This window comes from Elgaria multicarinata, chromosome 3 (assembly GCF_023053635.1).
Source record: "Elgaria multicarinata webbii isolate HBS135686 ecotype San Diego chromosome 3, rElgMul1.1.pri, whole genome shotgun sequence".
NCBI classification, from domain to species: domain Eukaryota; kingdom Metazoa; phylum Chordata; class Lepidosauria; order Squamata; family Anguidae; genus Elgaria; species Elgaria multicarinata.
Window position 1 is genome coordinate 160,756,294 of NC_086173.1, and position 11,882 is coordinate 160,768,175.

The following is an 11,882-nucleotide window of genomic DNA, read 5'->3' on the forward strand; positions in this document are numbered from 1 at the left end:
AGAGGCAGGAAAATAAGAGTGGCTCCCCACAAAATGCACCTTTCATGCTCCAGTCCCTTAAAAAAAACACCCCTCTCCTCACCCCCAATCCTTCCCAAAGACACCCGTCCACTTCTGCGATTTGTTTATGGAGGAGTCTTGCGTCCAGAGTCTTGCGTCCAGTTCTGGGCTCCACAATTCAAGAAGGACGCAGACAAGCTGGAGCGTGTTCAGAGGAGGGCAACCAGGATGATCAGGGGTCTGGAAACAAAGCCCTATGAAGAGAGACTGAAAGAACTGGGCCTGTTTAGCCTGGAGAAGAGAGGATTGAGGGAAGACATGATAGCACTCTTCAAATACTTAAAAGGCTGTCACACAGAGGAGGGCCAGGATCTCTTCGCGATCCTCCCAGAGTGCAGGACACGGAATAACAGGCTCAAGTTAAAGGAAGCCAGATTCCAGCTGGACATCAGGAAAAACTTCCTGACTGTTAGAGCAGTACGACAATGGAATCAGTTATCTAGGGAGGTTGTGGGCTCTCCCACACTCGAGGCCTTCAAGAGGCAGCTGGACAACCATCTGTCAGGGATTCTTTAGGGTGGATTCCTGCATTGAGCAGGGGGTTGGACTCGATGGCCTTAAGAGGCCCCTTCCAACTCTGCTTTTCTATGATTCTATGAGCCCCCCCTCCCTCAAATCCAAGCACTGAGGGCAGCGGTAAGGGCAAGCGGCGGCTTCACTCGCTGCTCCTGAGCATGTCCAGGCGAAGACCCCCGCGCAGGCTCACTAGAGGAAGCTTGGGCTGGGCTCCCCCCCCGCCCCCGCCCCACCAGCCGGCAGGAAAGCGTCACGGGACAAGCGCGGGCGCCCCCACCTTTGGCACCCCGCTGAGCGCTCGTGCCTGCCAGCCAGCCAGCCAGCCAGCCTGCGCCACGCTCTTTCCGCTTGCTCCATTCCGCGGAGGCTGCGCGTTCTCCAAGGAAAGCATGCAATGCAATGCAAATCCTTGCAAAGATGAGGATGATGGGTTTTATTTTTCAATCTGCAGTTAGATGGACAAGGCAGGAGTGGAGGGGTGGTGGTGTGAAAGCAGGGAGGAGGAATCATGAAAAGACAAGTGGGGGGGGAAGGGAAAGGCGGGTCCCCCCTACCCCAGGCCCGCTCGACTCACCCATCTTTTGCCCACCCAAGACAGGCAAACTTCTCTCTTCCAGCTCCTGGGAAATCCGGACTCCAGTTTCCCACGCACGAGGGGAAGGAGGAGGGAGGGGGCCCGAGCAGGAAGGGGCTGGATTAGCCCTTGACATCATGAGCCATTCCACCCACCGGCCTCTCTAGGAAGCCGGAGTGAGCCCTCTTTCAGTTAGCGCATCTAAATGCAAAGAGGTCTGGAACAGGATTCTGTAACCTTTCTCCCACCGACCCCGACCCCGGGATTTTGTTTCTCTTTTTTCTCACGCCCGGCTCCTCTCTCCCGCTGTTGCACTGAGGACGTTTCTCCCCCCACCTCGTTACACTCCCCTGCTGATAGGGAAGGAAGGGGAGCTGCTCCTGACGGATTTCTGCCTGCCACGCGATAAATTAAGAGGACGGGAAGAGATCTGCTTAGGGCGCAATCTTAGGCATGTTTAGGTCAAAAAGGACCTACATCTTCTAGTCCTACATGGCTGGCTGCAGAATATTCGGAGTTGTAGGACCCCCCCCCCCCATCTAAACATACATAGGATTGCACCTTATTTATTTATTTATTTTAAGGGTGCGATTGTGGCGTTACACCCCACAAGTCAGTTCCCAAATGTACGTCTGTGGTGAGTTTAGAATGTTGGCCTGAGTGGGCGGAGTTAGAATGTCTGGGGATGGGGAGGAGTCATATATAAGGGAAGGATTGAGGGGGACTTGTTAGGTACTCTTAGAGTCTTTAGTGCTCTCTGTGTGTAGAGTACTTAAGTTCTGGGAAATTTGAGGTTCAGGGTAGAGAGTGGTGTCTTTGGAGTGTGGTGTGCACATAGTTGATGTATATTAAACAATACTGATAATAAAGAAAGTTCAAGATTGATTGTGTGAGAAAAAGGAAAGTGCGTATGTGAATGAGTGAAAGGATTGGATGAAAGGTTTCAAAAAGGTTTTATTTGAAACAAAGCTTGTGAACTTTTAAAAATAAAATTTTAATCATTTTGTTTTGAACTACCACAAAAATCCCACGTGTCTGTTTGGCATTTATCATCTGAAGTTTACACATTTAGCACCCACTCTGACAATAATTCACCTAAGCACATATAACTCACAGTGTTTTATTTTATATATTGAAATCCTTCTCCATTTAATCCCTTTCTCCACATAGTTTGGAGGAAGGTGGTTTTTATCCCTTGCCTCAGGCATATCAAGCGGTGGTGCTTGGCTTGAGCAGGGAGTAGCCACGGCCAGGCCTGGTGTTCAGAGCCTGTGTCGTGGCAGTAACCCCCCCCCCCCAGTTTTCTCTCTCATGCACACAAAAGGGAATGACTTGCAAAACCATTGTAGAAGAGGCATTCCACTTTTTCTTTCACACTCACACAGAAGGGAATGCCTCCTCTAATATAACTTTACAAGAGGGATTTCCCTTCTCTTGCGTACACAAAGGTTAATCCCTCCCCTATTACCATTATAGGGGAGGCACTATCCCCCACATCTAATTAACACAGGACGAAATGCCTCTTCTAATATCTTTACAGAAGAGAAACTTCCACCTCCTCTCTCACTCACACAGAAGGGAATGACTCTTCTCATATCATCTTAGAAGAGGCATCCCTGCAGTCTCTGGGCTCATCTACACCAAGCAGGATATTCCACTATGAAAGCAATGTATAAAAGGCAGGAGCCACACTAAGCAGGATATAGCAGTATGAAAGAGGTACATATCGTACGTCTCAATGGGCCCCAACAGTTGTCAGTGCACTTCAATACCGCTATAAAGCAGTTAATGCAGCTCCTGCCTTTTATATACCGTATTTCTTCGATTCTAAGACACACTTTTTTCCCTAAAGTAACAGCTCTAAAAATTGGGTGCGCCTTAGATTCGATGGCGCCTTAGAATCGAAGAAATACGGTAATTACATTTGTCGAGTCTGCAGCGGGACAGGCGGGGAAAGAGGGTAGGGGGTGAAGAGCGAGCAAGAGAGAAGGGAGTGGAGAGAGAAGCGGGGGGGGGGAAGAGGGGCAACGTCTCGGAGCATCTCAAACGTTGCCGCCAGGAGCCGGCTGGGAGGGACCCCAGCTCCGGCAGGCCAGCGAGCTTCCAAAGAGCTCGGCCTCGCCTCTGTTAAGGAGATGGGAAGCGGAAGAATCACCTGAGCAGCGCTGGTTGGGCTCGCCCGCCCACCCCCTCGTCCGTGTGAATGGTGCAGACCAGCTTTTGAATGCCTGTGTGGCTGTCCGTTCCCAGGCAGGGGACGATTGGTTCCTGCTTCCCATTCATGTAACCTGCCTCTATGCGTGTGCGTGTGGGTGCGCGCGTGCATGTCTGTGTCTCGCTCGCTCCCTGTTCCTCTCCCCCTCCGCTGCGTGTATGTACCGTAAAATTGCTTTGCTGGCTGATTGGAGAAATTTATTTTTTCTTCGAATCAAAGCTTTTTTTCCCTGTTGGTGGCACTGAAATTAGTGTGCGCCTTAGATTCGATGGCGTCTTACAATCGAAGAAATACGGTACCGCTTTCGTAGTGGAATATCCTGCTTGGTGCAGATGAGCCCTAAGTCACGTAGGAGGGAATGCCTCTTGTCTGTTGCAAATCTGATTAACGAGCTGATTAATTAACTAGATATGGCAGCCCTGATTTTAAAAACGCATAATAAGTAGACTGTGCTAACGACTGTGTCGGGCAGCAAATATGAAAGTGTCACTCCCAGCCAGCCTTGCATCTTCTCTTTCTAACCTTTAGACAGGAAGAAAATCTTACTCTATGGCCCTTCCTACACCTAAGGATTATCCCAGGAAAACAGAGGGGTCGTCCCTGCCTGCTCCCGGGATCCCCTATGTGTCATTTGGATGTACAGGGGTGATCCAGGGATGATCCTGGGGAAAAAGGCAGGTGTAGAAATGGCCCATGGAGCTTCAGCTGTTGGGCGGTATAGAAATGCAATAAATAATAATAATAATAATAATAATAATAATAATAATAATGAGTTCCTGGCCCACTCAGGATTATCCAGATGGGACTCTCTCTCCTGCTCCTTGCGCCTTTCAGCCTTGCGTGGTCCCCACAGGAAATCTTCTGCCAGGATCACTGCTTGAATACAGCCATCTGGGCCATTTTGGCTAAGCCAGCTCCGGATCTCTTGTGGCAAGACAGCCAGGAACTGCTCCAGGATCAGCAACTCCCAGATCTGCTCTTTTGAGTGGTCCTCCGGCTTCAGCCACTGGTGGCACGGGTTGCAGAGGTGGCTGTAAACCCCTCGGGGCCCCTTGTCCTCCTGGTAGCGGAACTCCCTGAAATGTTGACGTCATGTCTCTTTTCTTAGGATGCCATCCTCCGGAGTCTCCTCCTTCCTGTTCCCGTTGGCTTCTACGCTGTAGATCTGTGGAGATCCTCTGCAGAAGGAGTAGCGGGGTTGGAGCACCCCCTCTTGTTTAGGGTGCTGGGTCTTGCCAGCTGTTCCTTCAAAGGGAGCCCGGGGAGCCCTTTGATCATCCCACGACTCAAACGGACCCCAGCCTGTGAGTCGCACCTGGATCTCCTTTGATCCCATTTCCCAAAGCTGGGATACCTCCTCGCTCTTCTCCGTCATTTTCTGGAGAAAGTTTGGCATATTAGAAGCTTTCCCGTAGCCTCCTGAGATGTTTCTACTCTCTTGATGGTTCATGGGGGCCTCCTGTTCCATCTTCTGGCCCACTCACGTAAATCGGCTGCATTCAAATCTTCTACTGGGGCATTTATTACAACTTCCCACAGTCCAAGATTTCTTAGGCTCATTTCTATCTTAAATGACCATGACATATAATTTTCGTCTGTAAGTAACTCAACAGGGACAGTGTTCCAAACATTTAATGCCATAATTTCAATTTAACAGGTTGTTTCTGGTTTACAACCCCTTCAGTGGTTTAATTTCTCTTAGGGCCTGACCAGCTATCCAGATTCAGATTCCTCAGTGCCCTCTTAAATTCAAACCACTCTTGCCAGTCCTTTTCCGTGTGATTTTCCAGACACTGCTATCCGAAATAGCTTCTGTTGTCTGTTCCCAACGACTTTTCCAAAGACGCTCAGGGATTTAATCAACCGCGGCTTAATTCTTTAGTCCTACTGCACTTGCTGAGAAAACTCATGCGTTATAGCTCAGCTTGGAGTACTGGGCCCATAACCTATTGAGTTATGGCTTTAAAAACTGATTAGTTATGGCACAGACTGGGATTCTGACACATAACCTTTTGTGTTAAGTCTCTGTCTGGGCCTTCCAGAGACTAGCAGAGGTTGCAGCGGTTCTCAGCCAAGAGACAGCAAAGACGTTAATTAAGACAAAGATTCATGTAGGTTAAAATAAACCTTTTTACTGGCAAATAAATATATAATTTAGTTATGGCAGTACAGATACAAATACTTACAAACCGGTCAGTCAATACAGCTCACATCAAGTTGGGTAAGGGACATGGAAGTAGTAGTGAACATGAAAACACATTTACTTTTATAGACAACCTGTACAATGATGCAACTCCTTGCAACCCTTAATTGAAGACAATCAGTTAGACAATTATTCAGTTATGACACTCAATGTCCAGGTGTAGAGTTGACTTTTAAGTTTCTGCTGAGTCTTCTGTTCTTCCAGATCCTCAGCAATTAACAAAGCAATGGAAAACATAACCAAGATCCATTCCAGGATCCAACACTTCTGGCCCACTTGCAGGGCTGGATCTAGAATCATAGAATCATAGAATCATAAAATAGCAGAGTCGGAAGGGGCCTACAAGGCCATCGAGTCCAACCCCCTGCTCAATGCAGGAATCTACCCTAAAGTATCCCGGACAGATGGTTGTCCAGCTGCCTCTTGAAGGCCTCTAGGGTGGGAGAGCCCACAACCTCCCTAGGTAACTGAGTCCATTGTCGTACTGCTCTAACAGTCAGGAAGTTTTTCCTGATGTCCAGCCGGAATCTGGCTTCCTTTAACTTGAGCCCGTTATTCCGTGTCCTGCACTCTGGGAGGATCGAGAAGAGATCCTGGCCCTCCTCTGTTTGACAACCTTTTAAGTATTTGAAGAGTGCTCTCATGTCTCCCCCCAATCTTCCCTTCTCCTGGGGGAGATCTACACTACTGCTTTTAAAGCACTTTAAAGCGCTTTGAAAATGTTTTGAAATCTGTATATGCAGTGTGTCCTGGGCCCCAACAGTTGTCAAAACTGTTATAAAACGGTTTAAAGCAGTAGTGTAGATCCCCACCAGGCTAAACATGCCCAGTTCTTTCAGTCTCTGGCCTGGGAGGACAGAGCAAGACGTGTCATTTGCACCACCACCACCACCACCACTACTCTTGCTCTACTTCCTTTTCCTCTCTTACAGCCAATAGGATGAACCCTCAGGGCCAAAGATGGTCTCTTGGTGACATTCCAAGCCCATCAGGAAAATGAGATGAGAGATGGAGATATCAACTCCTATAAACTAGATGATTTAATGCCTTGGGCGGAGTCCTCACAAAGAGGACTCTGCCCAATGGGTGCGTTTCCACACCAGAGGCCCGATCCACCCGCTGCAGCAACTGCTGGGCCATCTACCATGGCAAGCGCGTCTCCGTTTCCCTAAGCAGGTGCAGGGAATGTATCTTCTGGTACAGGGTCCTTCGGTTTCCGAGAGGGCTAAGATAGGGTGACCATATGAAAAGGAGGACAGGGCTCCTGTATCTTTAACTGTTGTATTGAAAAGGGAATTTCAGCAGGTGTCATTTGTATATATGGGGAACCTGGTGAAATTCCCTCTTCATTACCATAGTTAAAGTGCAGGAGCTATACTAGAGTGACCAGATTTAAAAGAGGGTTTTAACTGTGGTGATGAAGAGGGAATGTCACCAGGTTCTCCATATATACCAATGACACGTGCTGAAATTCCCTTTTCTATGTAACTTTTAAAGATACAGGAGCCCTGTCCTCCTTTTCATGTGGTCACCCTAGCTAAGAGCAGGGACAACAAAAAGAGTCAGTTTGTTCTGCTGGGAAGCTGAATGATAGAGATCTGATTTATTATTATTATTATTATTATTATTATTATTATTATTATTATTTACATTTATATACCGCCCCATAGCCAAAGCTCTCTGGGCAGTTTACAAAAGCTAAAAACAATGAACATTAACAAATATACAACATTTAAAACCATAAAAAGCATAAAATACAAACAAAAACAGACAACATCCATTTAAAACAACTATTTATGGTTCTTATCACCTTGTATAAGCTAAACTGAACTGATGTTTGTGTACAGCAGAATTGCAAGGGGATGGGGAAATAATTTTTGTATCTTTGATATTATTAGGGTGACCCTATGGAAAGGAGGACCGGGCTCTTGTATCCTTAACAGTTGTACAGAAAAGGGAATTTCAGCAGGTGTCATTTGTATATATGGAGAACCTGGTGAAATTCCCTCTTCAATAGGGTGACATAGCTATAAGATAGGGTGACCATATGGAAAGAAGGACTGGTCTCTTGTATCCTTAACAGTTGCATAGAAAAGGGGATTTCAGCAGGTGTCAATTGCATGCATGTAGCACCTAGTGAAATTCCCTCTTCATCACAAGAGCTAAAGCTGCAGGAGCCCTCTTTCGTATCTGGTCAAGAGGCCTATCCAGGGAATGAGGCCTGCTCTGGTCAGCTAAAGCTGGCTAAAATCTACTCACTGTGTTAGGCTGTTCAGGACTCTTAGCAGCATTTTGAGACTCTGTGAGGTCCATATTTCTGCTCATTAACAAATTTACTACACATGCTGACAGTTGCAGGCCTTCACCCTGACCTGGTCTAAACACGCATAGGATTGCGTCTTAAGTTTTTTTGATTCCCCCCTCCCCATTCTGCAATAATATAGGGTGATCACGTGAAAAAGAGGACAAGGCTCCTGCATCTTTAACAGTTGCATAGAAACGGGAATTTCAGCAGGTGTCATTTGCATGCTGCCAGCACCTGGTGAAGTTCCCTCTTCATCACCACAGTGAAAGCTGCAGGAGCCCTGCCCTCTTTTGTATCTTGTCACTCTAGATAGTTTCTTTCCACCTAGTTTTCTCTCTCTGTGTGTGTCTATAAATGAAAGGATCCAAGCGCACAGTAAAGGAAAATTGGAGCTCAAGGGCCTCTGGATTGTAGGAGCGGCATTTGGGTGTCTGGTTTCCTGAAATTGTAGGGAAAACATGTTAAAGTTGCTAGGCAGCAGGCTTAATGTAATTGCATTTCAGTTCAGTTGGGCTGACTCAGGGGCTTAGCATTGCCAGCGAAGCCTGGATGCACAAAGTACAACCGCTGCGGTGAAATCGTTTAAAGAAATAAATAAAACAACACGTTCTACCAAAATAAGAGGAAAGTGAGATCATCCAGAGTGAACGGCCCAGAGAGCTTCGGCTATTGGGCGGTATAAAAATGTAATAAATAAATAAATAAATTAGTTTAACTCTGTGTTGTGTGAAAAAGTTCTTTTTAAAAAAATCTGTGCTGACTCTCCTACCCATGAGCTTCATGGGATGACCCCTTTGGGTTCTAGTATTATGAGAGAGGGAGAAAAATGGGGGAAACGCAAAGGAGGGGATGCGTGGATTTTGGAAGACGCTGCAAACAAGCCTGCCTTGTTATGATTCCCCGCAACCTCCGGCTCTGATTTAGAGGTGCAAAGCGGGGGTCATTTTGCCCCCAACACACATACTTTCTCTCCAGGGCCACCTTTCGCCTGTCATTGCTTCTTCTCTCATCTCGTCTCTGCAAGGCCAGCTCACCTTTCCCGAGTTCCAAGTCCAAATCTTCTTCTGCCTCAGCTGATAATTGCTGGGGAATTCAAATGTAATTCAATCTCTCCCCTTCCCTCCCTTACAGGAAAGGGGCTTCAAGCAAGTCCCTCACACACTCCTTCCCACATATTTCTTGGCTTCTCAAAGCGCTCTGTCAGTTTAACCCTGAGAGAAGCTAGTCGCCTGTGGAAAAACTGGGAGGGACGGATTTACGTGTGTGTGACCTCATCTACACGGAGCAGGATATTGCACTATGAAAGTGGTGTGAAAGCGGTATATAAAAGTTAGGTTGACCCTATGAAAACGAGGACAGGGCTCCTGTATCTTTAACAGTTGCATAGAGAAGGGAATTTCAGCAGGTGTCATTTGTATATATGGGGAACCTGGTGAAATTCCCTCTTCGTCACAACAGTGAAAGCTGCAGGAGCTATACTAGCGTGACCAGATTTAAAAGAGGGCAGGGCACCTGCAGCTTTAACTGTTGTGATGAAGAGGAAATTTCACCAGGTTCTCCATATATGCAAATGACACCTGCTGAAATTCCCTTTTCAACACAACTGTTAAAGCTACAGGAGCCCTGTCCTCCTTTTCACAGGGTCACCCTAATAAAAGGCAGGAGCCACGCTACTGCTTTATAGCGGTCTTGGAGTGCAGTCACAACTGTTGGGGCCCATTGGCACCTACCGCTTTCATACCACTATATCCTGCTTGGTGTGGCTCCTACCTTTTATATACCGTTTTCATACTGCAATATCCTACTTAGTGTAGAGTAGGCCTATGTGTGGTCGCACCATAGATTTGTATAAATAATAATAATAATAATAATAATTATTTATTACCCGCTTCTCCGTCTGGATCGAGGCGGGGAACAACACTAAATAAAATATAATACATAAAATTAGTTAAAAGAGCGTATAAAACCAATACAATATTAAAATAACAACCACAACATCTTAAAATTCTTAGGTTTAAAATTCATCTGGGAGAGACTAGTCTTTACAGCTGTCTTATTTATTTATTTATTTATTTATTTATTTATTTATTTATTACATTTTTATACCGCCCAATAGCCGAAGCTCTCTGGGCGGTTCACAAACTGTCTTAAACTCAGAGAGAGCATTAAGTTGACGAATCTCCTCCGGCAGGCCATTCCACAGTCTGGGGGTGGCAGAAGAAAAGGTTCTCTGGGTAATCATTGCCATCCTAGTTTTGGCTGACTGGAGTAAACCCTTCCCAGAGGACCTGAGTCTGCGGGGCGGATTGTACGGGAGAAGGCGATCCCGCAGGTAGCCTGGACCCAAACCATGTAGGGCTTATAGGTAATAACCAACACTTCATACTTCGCCCGGAAACTAATTGTCAGCCAGTGAAGTGATTTTAAAGTTGGTAGTATGATACTGGCAGTTTTATTCTCAATTCCTTTTCTAATCATGCCTGACATGGAGTTTGCCTTCTCTACAACTGCCGCATTCTGGTTTGACATTTTTTTCATCAATCTATGCACCACAAGTTATCCTGCTTGGTGTAGATTACGCCTGTGTGTGTTTAGATTATTATTGTTGTGCTCACTTATTTATTTATTTATTTATTTATTTATTTATTTAATTACATTTATATACCGCCCCACAGCCGAAGCTCTCTGGGCGGTTTACAACATTTAAAAATAGTAAACATTAAAAGTATACAATTTAAAACACACACACACACACATAAAAAACAGTATAAAAACAACAGTATCCATTTAAAAACAACAATTGTGGGGTCCATTAAAAACAAACTTAAGGTTGTTAAATGCTGTTAAAATGCTGTTTAAATATTTAAAAATTTAAGAAACTAACTTCTTTATACAATATAACAACTTAAGAACATAAACCAGCCTTCCTCAACGTGGTGACCACCAGAACTGTGGATTATTGGATATCAGAGTGCAGATGGACATAGCTGCCCTGTCTAAGGTGACCATATGTATCTTTAACAGTTGCATAGAAAAGGGAATTTTCTATGCAACTGTTATCTCCTGTATCTTTAACAGTTGCATAGAAAAGGGAATTTCAGCAGGTGTCATTTGTATATATGGAGAACCTGGTGAAATTTCCTCTTCATCACAACAGTTAAAGCTGCAGCAGCTATACTGCAGCTATACTGTGACCAGATTTAAAAGAGGGCAGGGCACCTGCAGCTTTAACCGTTGTGATGAAGAGGAAATTTCACCATTTTCTCCATGTATACAAATGACACCTGCTGAAATTCCCTTTTCAATACAACTGTTAAAGGTACAGGAGCCCTGTCCTCCTTTTCATAGGGTCACCCTAGCCCTGTCAGACACAAGGTTTATGAAATGGTTAGGCTCTAGGGTGACCCTATGGAAAGGAGGACAGGGCTCCTGTACCTTTAACAGTTGTAGAGGAAAAAGGGGAATTTCAGCAGGCGTCATTTGTATGCATGCAGCCCCTGATGAAATCCAGGATGCTTTTAGGGTGTTTTTTTAGGAAGTTTTAACAATGTATACTATGTTTTTAATCAGTATTTTATACTTACTGTTGTTTCCCGCCTCAATCAAAATGGAGAGGTGGGTAAGAATATTATTATTATTATTATTATTATTATTATTATTATTATTATTATTATTATTATTATTATTATTATTATTATTATTATTATTATTCCCTCTTCATCACAGCAGTTAAAGCTGCAGGAGCCCTGCTCTCTTTTGTATCTGGTCATGCTAGGCAGGGCTCCTGCAGCTGAAACTGCTCTGATGAAGAGGGGATTTCACCAGGAGACTGGCTTCCCAGTAAACCAGCACAGGATTTCAATGTTAATCTTTAGGGTGCCACAAAGACTCTTTTCTTGCTTTTGCTGCCACAGAGGAACACGGCTAACCCTCTGTGACAATAATAACCACAGAGGTTCCCGCCCCCCCCACCTTGCTGGGAACTACAATTCCCAGAAACCCTTGCAAA

General features: G+C 45.4%; 1 protein-coding gene across 1 annotated transcript in view; it reads right to left on the minus strand.

Annotated features, from left to right (window-relative positions):
* The window catches only part of LOC134395674 (uncharacterized), a 31,705-nt gene extending 30,489 nt beyond the window's left edge, over positions 1-1,216 (minus strand). The window contains exon 1 of the mRNA XM_063121835.1: positions 1,151-1,216. The gene's annotated coding sequence lies outside the window, so the exon portion shown is untranslated. The remainder of the gene's footprint in view (positions 1-1,150) is intronic.
* Positions 1,217-11,882: the final 10,666 nt, after the last annotated feature.